This window comes from Python bivittatus, unplaced genomic scaffold (assembly GCF_059951505.1).
Source record: "Python bivittatus isolate LINGU-HERP-01145 unplaced genomic scaffold, Pbiv_v1 ctg000690_np1212, whole genome shotgun sequence".
In the NCBI taxonomy this organism is placed as follows: Eukaryota; Metazoa; Chordata; class Lepidosauria; order Squamata; family Pythonidae; genus Python; species Python bivittatus.
In genome coordinates, this window is record NW_028277096.1 from 18441381 (window position 1) to 18451997 (window position 10617).

Here is a 10617-nt window from a genome sequence, read left to right on the forward strand (position 1 = left end):
ATTTTCTTGGCCGGGTGAGAACCCTGTCATTGCTGCTTAAAGAAAAGGCATTGTCTGTCCTTAAGTATGTTCTCAGTTAGTTACAGAGGCAAAAAAACCCCAAACCATCTCCCCTTTTCCACCAGCAGTTATTTTTTTTTCTAGGCACCAGGTACAAGAAACTTACTCTTAAATTATACATGGCATCTGTGTAAAAAGGCAGAGTTGCTGGTGTGTATTTTTTAAAAATTAATTTGCTCTTTAAAGCAAAAATAAAAACACCAACATTTGTGGAATTCTCAAAAACAGCATTTTAAGTGATCTATACACCCATATTCTGCAAAATCATGCATGTGGTTCCCGAGGCCTCCAAAACTTGCAGGAACAGCGCCTCGCCCTGTCATCTGTCTTCAAATAAAGGAATATTAAATTAATCAGAGGTTTACCCTCGATTGAGCAAAATCTAACAAGATTTGGCATTCCTGCACAAGATCTTCCGAGAGCTTGGAATGAAAGATGGCTAAATCTTGGGAGATCTGGGCCATTTAGTCTGATGGCACCGAACACACCAGCCATTTGCTGATTTGATCCATGGATAGAAGCACTCAACAGCCAAAGTAGATTCAAAGTCACTCAGGAAAATCTATTGATTATTCTCTTTGCACTAGATCACCGAGGGTTTCTGACGGTTTAAAAACAGCAACAAAGGCTGCGTCTCCCCCTGCCCTACCCAAATGAGGCCAATGAAATAAAGGAAGTGGTAGAAATGGCATTTTTGTCATAAAGGGTTCTGAGGGTGAAGAAAAACAATTTTATACCTATTGTGTATCGATGCATTGCCTTCACTTCAGAAAAAAAATTAGGGCTTCACTTCTGTGAGTGCTGAAAACTTAGTCCCTAAAAGCCAATAAATGTGTTTCTCAAACTTGGCAACTTTAAGACATGTGGACTTCAACTCCCAGAATTCCCCAGCCAGCATTCAATTCTGGGAGTTGAAGTCCACATGTCTTAAAGTTGCCAAGTTTGAGAAATGCTACTATAAATGCTCCTTGAGGCTGGCTGGCTTCTCTGTGTGTGTGTGTTTTTGTCTCTTTCTCAGTCACAGCCTAAAAATTGCAGTGTTTGGGGTGCATCATTGTTTCTTGGAGATGGAGAAGAGGATGTGATAGACTTAGAACTTGTAGGCATAGCCAAACGCAAAGAAAAACTGTATCTTTAATAGTTGAAACACAAAATGCTGGCCTGAGCTGCAGATCTGGTTAAAGCGGTTGCTTCAACATCCCTTCCTGCCTCGTCATCACCTTGAATTTCCTTTAAAAAAAAGAAAATAGAATTAGAGAATCATGGGCTCCTGGAGATGAAAGAGACGGTGGATTGATTGCTCAGTGCAGGAATCCAAATTAAAATTTCCCTAAGAGAGAGTTCTCCAGCCTCTGGTTGAACCTGGCCAGCAAAGAGGAGTCTACCACTTTTTAGGGTGATTGATGCCACTGTCAAACTTCTCTTAGTATGAGGATTTTTTTTCTAATCGGAAAAAAAATGCCTTCTTGCAACTTAAGCCCATTATTCTATCTTTTGCCCTCTAGAACAAGCCAAACCAGGTCTTCTGTGCAACAACTTTTCAGGGATCTTGTGTCAAGTGAGCCTTCTCTTCTAAAGCTGAGCATAATCAGTTCCTTCAACTGCACTTTACTGGACTTAATTTCTAGTCACTTGATCATCCGGGTTGCCCTTCTCTGACCCTGCTCCAGTTTCTCTTCATCCTTCTTCAGGCCTGATGCCTAGAATTTGTGGTGTGCTGTGACCAAAGCGGTACTCGTGAAGCGGTCTGACCAAAGCAAAATAATACAAAGCAATTACTTCCCTTAATTTGAAAATTATGCTTCTGCTCTTTCGATATAGCCTAAAACTGCATTTGCCTTTTCTGCAGCCATGTCACGCTGCTGGCTTATATTCACTTTGCCACCAAGTCTATTCAAAATTCTTCTGGAGGTATGCTTGGCTCCTTCAGGAAACAATCATTATTAGAAACTAGACAGAGGAATTATATCTTTCATATTGAGAAAAAAACTATATAATGGTTTGTTTCTCCTGATCATGTGCAATATCCTTGTCATAGTTTAATGCATGGATGAGAATTTCCCAGCTGAATAAATCAGCTAACTGGGCTTCAGCAGTTCCAATAAATTTCAGAGCTTCTAGTTAGGAAAGGATGTTCTAACAGTCCCCTTTTAGAGGATCTTAAAGTTGCTGAGATTGAGAAACGCTGTCCTAGAGGTTGGCAAGGCACTGCACAGAGGATGCCTATCTTATTTATATTTTATTTTATTTTATTTTATTTTATTTTATTTTATTTTATTTTATTTTATTTTGCAAATGTACATGGCCACCCATCTCATTAAACGTGACTCTGGATGGCGTACAACCAGCAACAATTAAAAACAGTATCACAACCGTTAAACAATGAAACATAAATAAAAGATTGTGGGAGAATAACAACCATCTAGGTACAATACAGCCGTCTCGCAGGCTCCCCTTCTTCGATTACAATCCTGTCTTAAACTTTGGTCCACTCAAGATGACATACAGACTCAATGCTCCCACCTCCTTTTTTCCCCACAAGAACCCTGTGAGGTGGGCTGGGCTGAGAGAGAGGGAGGGACTGGCCCAAAGTCCCCCAGCTGTTGGCCGTTACACCAAACTGGCTCTCCATCTTGGGTTTCCTTTTGTTGGTGGTGTTGTTTCTAACTATTTTTATCATCTTGACTCCTCCTGCTCCTCCATTTCTCCATTCCAGACCGCCCAGCATCCTCCAGAATTCCCGTTGGGTACAAGAACCATCAGTTCTGGAAAAAAAAACCCTTTATTTTAAAATCGTTTAGTTATTGACTTTTAGTAATTCACATAAAATAAATAGGAGTTTATTGATTGATTTATAAATAAAGAGACAAATTCTGCATGTTCAAAGAACTGAACGCACAATGATTTGGGAGCAAATGCTGCATGCTCTCAGGGGAGGCAGAATATCACAGTAGTTGAGGTGTTGGACGTGAGCCACAGGGTAAGGTAAAGGGTGAGTTGAGTTGAGTTGAGTTGAGTTGAGTTGAGTTGAGTTGAGTTCAGCTCAACTCTTGGTGACTTCAGGGACATATCCCGCTAGGTTTTTTTCTTTTTTGTCAATAGTAGCCATTTGCCACTTCTCTTCTTCTGGCATGCTTTTTTGACTTCCAGTCTAGGCTAGCCCCAGGATTTCCTGGGGTTTTCCCAGCCTTGTACAAACTAGGGCTCTTTCTCTTTTTCAAGATCAGCCAAGGTCAGCCCTGTGCTGCTGCTGACCTGTTACGACTTCGTACCAGGGAGAGAGACGTTCAGATCTTCGCTTGAGTTTGGAACTGGCTGGATGACTCGGGACCCATCCCTCTTTCCATCCTAACCTACCTTGCAGGATTATTGTGGAGACCCAATTAGGTGAACACCCTGTGTAAGTAGCCTTCAGCTCCCCAGAGTAATTAAAACAGTTAATGAAGGGGGGAAAAAGGTTGACCGACAGTATCCCTCGGCACTCATGGATGGGAATGAGGAAGCTGGTTTCACCAAAGTCATTTTTTGATGTCAGGGCTGTGGTGGAACTTGGACCCAGGATTTCCTGTTTGGCTGGCCTCAAGCAAGCATCTCATACGGTAAATACATGTTGGTTTGTGCAAAGAATGGCATTTAGGCTTTCAGTTCGGAGCAGCCAATAGCCTTGGAACGATTGACAGCCAACTCCTTCCCTTACTCAGCCTGCAAGCTCATGTTTTCACACGTGCCAAAACACAGCGGACTTCCCCATTTTTCCTCCCAGTTGTCCTGGTTACCAAAACAATGGACTTTTTCCTCCGTCCTCATTGGCTGGAGGCGGGCGGAGCTGAATCAGCCTCCCTCTGACGTGGACCAAGCCGGCAGAACGGCTGGAGCAGGCCTTTTGCCTAAGGAGTCTTTGGGCCAGCTGCAGATGTTTGTCTCTGCAGCTGGTCCAAGAAAACGAACAGGGTTGCAATCAACCTGAGCCGTTCCCTCCTGCTAATCCAAGGTTTGGGGACCAAACGGCAATGCTGGTTGAAAGCTTTGGACCAAAAGGCTAAACCCAAACTGGACCAGGTTATCACCATAAAACAAAACCCAACAACATCTAACTTCTGTAGCTCAGGGTTGAACTGTGGAGTCCTCGGTGCTCTCCGAGCTCGGTGGTTTGCTTGCAGATGTGAAACATCTGCAAGCAAACCACCGAGCTCGGAGAGCACCGAGGACTCCACCCAACTGCATTTCAGCATGATGAAATGTAGTCATCGTTGTCATCATCATCATCTTTTTATTATTATTCATTAGATTTACAAGGCTGCCAAATCAGGTGATGGCTGCATCACCACCATGGCCTTGAACACAGTCCCTGTGTTAAGAAAAAGTACGGATCATGGCTTTTCAAGATGTGGTCCTAAACGTGTGTCTTTCTTTCTGTCTTGTCCGCATTTGTACCCCACTACAATCCAGAGACTCTCAGCAGCTTACCTGGAGTATAAAACCCAATAAAACACCCCCGGTATAACAGTCATTGAAACAGAAAAACCACACCACCCAAACTGCAAACTGCAGACAATAAAAACAGAAAATAAAGAGGGCTAGATAAAGTCAGGAGAAGGTTCCTAGGAACAATTCCATCTTTGCAACTTCAAAATGTCCCCAAGAATGGAGAGAGGCTGGTCTCCATTAAAATGCAAGGTGCCGCCATGGAAAAGCACGCCTCATCCTCCCCAAAACGTAGGATCAGTAGCAGTTTCTCTCTGTTTGATCATTTATGTCTTGGTTAATGACAGCACATACTGTCATGAAAAAAAAAAAATTCTGTTTGCTGTTTTGGCTTCTGTTCTTCAGAGAGCTGTTGGGGTTCCCTGCTGAAACACAACTTGTAAATTTTCCTTTGGCTTCTCTTCCCCTCCACACCCATCACAGTCTCTCTGCTTGAGGTATTGCTTGCTGGTCTCCTTTTACTGGGAAGACATTCAAATCCTCCAGTATCATGCCCTAAAGGCTTCCATGAGCTCACCTGTTTTTGTCTGTCTGTTTTGATAGCAGGCTTAGAACCAATGGCTGAAATAGATTTGGGGGAAAAAGTTTAAAAGAAGATAAGAGCCATTTTGACCATGATTCGGGGCCACCACCAGCTTGCCTCCAACCTTTTCTTCCTGGGGAATGTTGTGAAGAAAGTGGTGGGTCTGCCTTTGTAGCAAACACTGGATGAAATGGGTTAGTTTGGCCCCCATTCTCAGTTGGGTTTCAAACTAAGATATACATTGACACGACATTGAATATTGTCGTGGATGCCCTTTGGTGGAACAGCGGTGGTGGGACCCTTCTAATCTTGCTGGACCTCTTGGCTTTCTTCTATACCATTGATTTGATCATGGTTTCCTTCTGGACAGCCTGCAAGGTTGGCAGTGGGTGGCATCGTTTTGCAGTGGTTCTTCTCCTTCTTGAGTAGGTGGTTGCAGTTTGGGTGGGATGGGGCAGAGGTCAAGCCCTCAGACTCTTTGATATCGGATACCCTAAGGTTCTCCCCTATCCTGCTTAATACCTATGGGAAGCCACTGGGAGAGATCTCCATTGGCACAGTGGAAGATAACATTAGTATGTTGATGATATAGTTATACATTTCCATCCTGGACTAAATAGGAAATGTAGTCAAGGTCCTATCTAAGTGCCAGCAGCCTGTAATGATCTGAATAAGGAGAAATAGCCTTAGACTTAACCCCAATAAGATGGAATAGCTGTGGCTGTGGAAGTGAACAGATTCTGGTGGAATTCCATCTTTGATCCTAAATGGAATTGAGTTCCCCTGTACAGAGCTGGCCTGCAATCTGGAAGTCCTTCTGGACTCATGGCTCCATAAGGTTCTGATGCACCATTGCTAGTGTAGGAGCCTTTGCTAACAGTAACTCATACCTTTGTCTCTTCACAGCTGGACTACTGAAACTTGCTTTGCATGAGTCTGTCCTTAAAGACCATTGAGAAGCTATAGCTGGTCCAGAACGTAGCAGCTCAAACAGAAATGGGTACATCACATTATTTTGGGCCCTGCTTCCAAAGTACAATTAATGTGTTGGTCATTACTACTAAAGCTCATTTATGGTTCAGGACCTGGGTATTTGTGAGACCACTTTCTTCAAGTAGAATCTACTCAACCACTTAAGTCTAGTACGGAAGAGGTTGGTTCCAAACCCTAGGGAATGTCACCATCAAGGACCCCAAAGATCCTTGGCAGCCCCTTTCCTATGGAACAGCTGGAGATACAGATGGCCCCATCCTTGCAACTGCTCTGGAAGGTAGTCAAGATCTGGCTATTCTGGAGGACCTTTGGGGACAGGTGAATATTGAGTTGCTCTTGAAGAAGTAATAACAGGTCTATTTGATGACATAGCTCTGTAGTGATCTATGATCATGATGTGATTGTTGTACCATTAGAAATTTGTTTTGATTTCATTCTGCTTTAATCCTAGTCCTGTAATGAGGAGGGTGAGTTGTTCAGAGTTGCTTTCTGATTGGAGTGGTGTGAAAGTCTTAGTAAATAAATAAATAGCCTCCTCTGGAGGACTAAGCTTCATGTCAGGGATGCTGTAGTTTCATCCTGTAGTGGAATTACTTTGTTTTGAGCTGAGGGTTGGATTGAGTGACTTTCAAAATCCCATTTACCATGTTAAGAACAGGAGAAAAACTTTCTGAGATTCTTCAACCTAGATGTGTGATCATCTGCTTCCATCAGCTATATGGTGAAGTCAATGCCTCCTCAAGGAACTTGGAGGCATCATCAGTGACAAGGCGGATCTAGCATTTGGTACAATTAACCAAATAGTTGTCTGGATTCAACCTATGTTAACAAGACACAAGACAAAATGACTGGGTGCACTCAACTTGCTTTAACATGTGATCTAAGTCTTAGCCATTGCATTTACCTAACATACTAAACTTGGTTACCTTTTCCTGGCTTGGCTTGTTGTGCAAACTGAGCACATTCAGTTACTTCATGATTCAACATATTGCATAAACCCTGAAAGGGGGTTAAATCAGTAATTAGGTTAAATGTTTTTCGGGAATGCAACCACAATGAACTGAAACTTACCTGTCTTCTGGAAGTATGGGCAGTTATAAGTGGTATATTAATAATATATCCTGTCTGCTGAAGCACATGTGTATATTACTCATCTGTTCAGTCTGGTATTTTTAACTTATAGAGCTCTCCTATATGTGTGTATTAAGTGTCACTGAACTATATATTTATTACATATTTTTGCATACTATCCAGCTTACGAGATGCTGGGTGATTTATAATAACCAACCAAAAGATCAACACACAAATTAATAAATAACACAAACTCTGCTCTGACTAAAACAACAATACCTACATAAAACAGTAGCCCATTAACTGATTGATTAATTATGTGCGATCAAGTTGGGATCAACTCTTAGTGACCACATAGATAGATGTTCTCCAGGAGAATCTGTTTCCAATTTGGCCCTTAAGGTCTTCTGATGGGGCAGTCCATCCACTCTGCTGCTGGTCGTCCTCCTCTTCTCTTTCCTTCCATCTTTCTTTTATTGAAGTTTTTTTTTTAACAGAGCAAAAACAATACAAATTTAAAGAAGGAAAAGAAAAGTAGAGAAAAGTTTTAAATATATAAGAAAGAAAAGAATAGAGTCAGAAAAGAATTGTACTTTCCGACTTGCAAGATTCTGTTAATGTAGCTTTTCAATAAAGTAGAATTAGCTCATCTGGTCATGTTTCCTGTCTGGTCAACCTGGGAAGGCTGACATCAATCCTACAAGTCTCAAAGTACAATTCTCCCACTGTCTCCTTTACACCCTGAGAAATTAGGGAGGGTCTCTTCTGAGCCTCTTGCCCCACCCACTATCCAGCTGTGGGCTATGCTGTCTCTTATCTGACCGCTCCCTTGGCAGCATCTCTTGATCCAGTCTCCCAAGGTCTTTCCCATATATCATTACAGGCTGGCTCTTCTCCCAGCCCTGGGGTTAGGGTATCTGTGGAACTTCTGTCAAATCTCTTTTTAACATTATTGGTGCGGTTTTGTCTGGATAGTCATATTTCTTAAATTATGTATTTTAAATATTGTAAGCCACCCAGAGTCAGGTGGCCTCAAAATCCAATAAATTACATTAAAAAATAATAAAATTTAATTTGATTTGTGACCCAAACATTTGTTTAAACAGAACGGTCTTAATAATTCCATAGAAAGTCAATAAGGAGGGTACTAAACACAATTTTGGGAGCATGGTGTTCCCATACATGGGAACTGAACATCACCTTATAACGTGACCCCTCGCATGATCAGGATCCTAAACATCCCTTTCCTGAAATCTGGCACAGGATGCACACAAAGGCAGAATCAATTTGAAGGAAATGGTCCTTAAAATACAACACCATAGTTAAATGTCAAAAGTGTAACTGCAGTCTTTCTGAATCCTTCTGGTTCAATATGTGCTTGATTGATGATAGAAGGACCTTTGATTGCATCAACCATGTCAAGCTGTGGAATATGCTTAGGAAAATGGGAATCTCAGAACATCTCTTTGTCCTCATGTGAAACCTATATACATGTTAGGAAACCACAGGACGGACAGAACATGGCAAACAGGTTGGTTCCAGGTTAGTAAAGGAGTGGGACATTCTTTCCCCTTATTTATTCCACTTATTTGTTGACTGTATATTGAGGGAAACTGGATTGGAAGAAGATAAGCATGGTTTTAAAACCAATCACTTGTGCTATGCTGATAACACTACTCTGGTAGCTGAAAGTGCACGTGATCTGCAAGCTCTAGTAATGAAAGTCAAGGAGCACAGTGAAAAAATGGGACTAAGAATAAATATAAAGGAGACTAAACTAATGACAACAGGCACAGCAGGCAGTCAATGAAGATGTGAAAGTGGTTGACAGCTTCTGCTTTTTGGGATCAACCATCAAGAGTGAAGGAACCAGCAGTCAAGAAATATACTACCGACTAGCCCTTGATAGGGAAAGAGAAGAGGAGGACCTGCACGAAGATGGAGGGACTCAGTTACAGCAGTAATGGGGCACTGTTGGAAGACCTGAAGGACCAGGTTGGGGACAGATCATCTTAGAGAAGGTCTATCTATGTGGCCACTAGAAGTTGAAAATAACTTGATAGCACATAACCAAACGATCAATCTGTTTCCTGATCTGGTCTACCTCAAAAGATTGACACCCTAGTTTAGTCCTTACCCCCCAACTGTTATTTCCTAAAAACCATTCAATCCAAATTTTTGAAGGCAGTACTGCTTATCCCCAGGGAGATCCTAAATACCATCCTCCAGCTAGAAGCTCATGGTGGACCCTTGCATTTGGCTGACAATTTTTGATTAAAGCTTCACTTCTACTCTATGAAGTAAAAGGAGCATCATGAAGCTGACGTTTTTAAAACAGCGAGCCTTGGACATGGAATGGCAAAATGAATTGAATTTAGTTTCAAATTCCATGAGACCCTGGTTTTTGAATTTGAAGCACAGCCTACAGCCAGCCAAAGATCTCCCCAGCTCTGGAAGTCTTTAACATGGCAGAGCTTTCTCCCAAGCTGGATTGGATGTTCTTCCACACATTCTGCTGGAAGCAGATTTCATAGGATCCCGAAAAAAGGGTGCGCTTGTTCTTGTTGTTTGAAACAGTTGGGCATATCCTGTTAGGCTGCAAATATTATAGGTAGCTACGTGGTATGATCATTATGCCCCATTAACAAACTTTCCTGACATCCTGATGAATTCTTGCTTTGAGGACTGGCCACCTTTTCAGCTTCAAAGATAGCCAAAATTTTGCAGCGGCCTGTAGCGTGCAGCCCCAGATAATGAGGGTGGCCAGGAAAACAGGCAATCCATTTTTCTTAACAGAGCAAACCATCACCTACTATTTTCATCTTCTTACAAATGTCTGTTTTATTATGTATTGTTTATTGTCTGGACATTTCAACCACTTATTACATTTTAATCACTTGTTACCTTTGGCTGTAATAAAGAATTAATTAATTAATTCATTCATTCATTCATTTGTTCGTTTGTTTTTGCACTTGTTCATTCATTCATTCATTCATTCATTCATTCATTCATTCATTCATTCATTAATTCGTTCGTTCGTTCAAATGAAGACCCTTCTGGCTTTCAGAAGGTCTTAAAAACCTCGCTCTTCCCTCAGGCTTTAGGGCCAGGATGTTAGTGGAACCCGGTTTGCATTTTTGCCCTGTGCTCATCGAGGATTATATTTTACCTGGCATCTTTTGTAATCTTTTCTATTGTTTTTATATGTATATTTCTGTTTTGGATGACCAGAATTATTCTGTTCTGGATTACCAGAATTATTTCATTTATTGAGATAAAAGGGGCAAGGTTACAAGAATTTCAACCACTGAGCTATTTCTAGTCTGGAACCCATTTATCCCCCAGTACATAAAGGTGGATACTTTCTCAGTTTCTTTCTTGTGGTTTTCTTCTGAACCAATAAAGTTTTGACAGATAATGGAGCAGCGTGCAAGAGGTTGTCTACAAAACCATCTCCTAAACCCTTATCCATCGGTAACAAACCA